The following is a 1,661-nucleotide window of genomic DNA, read 5'->3' as shown; positions in this document are numbered from 1 at the left end:
ACTCTGTGATGATTTCCCCATTGTTGCTGAAGGACAAGGAATCTCAGAAGCGCTGTCTTTTCCCACTGTATCAGAAGGACCCGGAATCTGTGACACCGCTTGCTTGAGCTCAGCCATGTCTTTCTGGACATTCTCAATACGCTCTTGGATGTCATTCTGCACCACCTCCTTGAAAGAGTTGAAAGCAGAGGTGAACAAACTATCAATGAAAGTCTTCATTCCACTGGAGATACCACTGTTATGTTCAGCCGTCCGTTGACAAAGCAGTTCTTTCTTTCGAGCCTCCGCACTAGGATCATTTAGCTTACGTTTGCCCCTTCTCGCAACAATAGCCGGTTCCTCTACATGTGTATCTGTGACATCTTCGACTTCAACATTCTCTCCATCCTTTTCTGAATCAGAAAGCTCCAAAGTTGGAGGCAAAGCCTCGACTTCCCATACGAATTCCGTCCAATCCTGTTTGGCATTGAGAAGAGTAACAATACGACCAACTCGTTCATCTTTCTTCTCATCTTCCCTATAGAACTCAGTGGTTCCCAGTAGTAGATATAAATGGGAACATCTCTCCCTGACAAGAACAAACCCAAACAATAAAATTACTCTTTGTTTGTTAATTGAACCGAATATAACTTTTAAAAACTTATTACCTTATTAAAGTGGAACTCTAGGCTGCTGATATCTGCATAGGAAACTTTCCCACTTCCTTTCCAATTCCTACATCTCACTTTGGTCATGTTTTTTTTTTATCTTTTTACCCACCATACTATCAATGTCTGGGATTGCCTCCATAACCCATATCTGAAACGCATAGGAGAATCCATCCAACACGTAATTGTTCTTCAGATGCAAATCTCTCCTTGCTTTGAGTATTGATGCAAGCAGCTCGTCATACGCGTGAAGACCCCACGGATATATCCTCATCTTCTCAAAATCCATCACCAAACGGATGTATTCATGAGGGATGAACACTCTTGAATCCTTAGCTATGAGGAATCCATGTATGACACACAGATACACTAGCCTAACCCTAACCACATACGTCCACTTGTTGCATTCGTGAAGAAGCTTCGTCCTTATCATTCTCCTCAACCTTGCCTTTGCCTTTTTCCTTTGTTGCTGCAGGACACAAACTCTGTGATGATTTCCCCATTGTTGCTGAAGGACAAGGAATCTCAGAAGCGCTGTCTTTTCCCACTGTATCAGAAGGACCCGGAATCTGTGACACCGCTTGCTTGAGCTCAGCCATCTCTTTCTGGACCTTCTCAAAACGCTCTTGGATGTCATTCTGCACCACCTCCTTGAAAGAGTTGAAAGCAGAGGTGAACAAACCTTCAATGAAAGTCTTCATTCCACTGGAGATACCACTGTTATGTTCAGCCGCCCGTTGACAAAGCAATTCTTTCTTTCGAGCCTCCGCACCAGGATCATTTAGCTTACACTTGCCCCTTCTTGCAACAACAGCCGGTTCCTCTACATGTGTATCTGTGACATCTTCGACTTCAACATTCTCTCCATCCTTTTCTGAATCAGAAAGCTCCAAAGTTGGAGGCAAAGCCTCGACTTCCCATACGAATTCCGTCCAATCCTGTTTGGCATTGAGAAGAGTAACAATACGACCAACTCGTTCATCTTTCTTCTCATCTTCCCTATAGAACTCAGTG

The sequence above is a fragment of the Brassica oleracea genome, chromosome C9 (genome assembly GCF_000695525.1).
Source record: "Brassica oleracea var. oleracea cultivar TO1000 chromosome C9, BOL, whole genome shotgun sequence".
NCBI lineage: Eukaryota > Viridiplantae > Streptophyta > Magnoliopsida > Brassicales > Brassicaceae > Brassica > Brassica oleracea.
Note: the sequence above shows the minus strand (reverse complement) of the source record.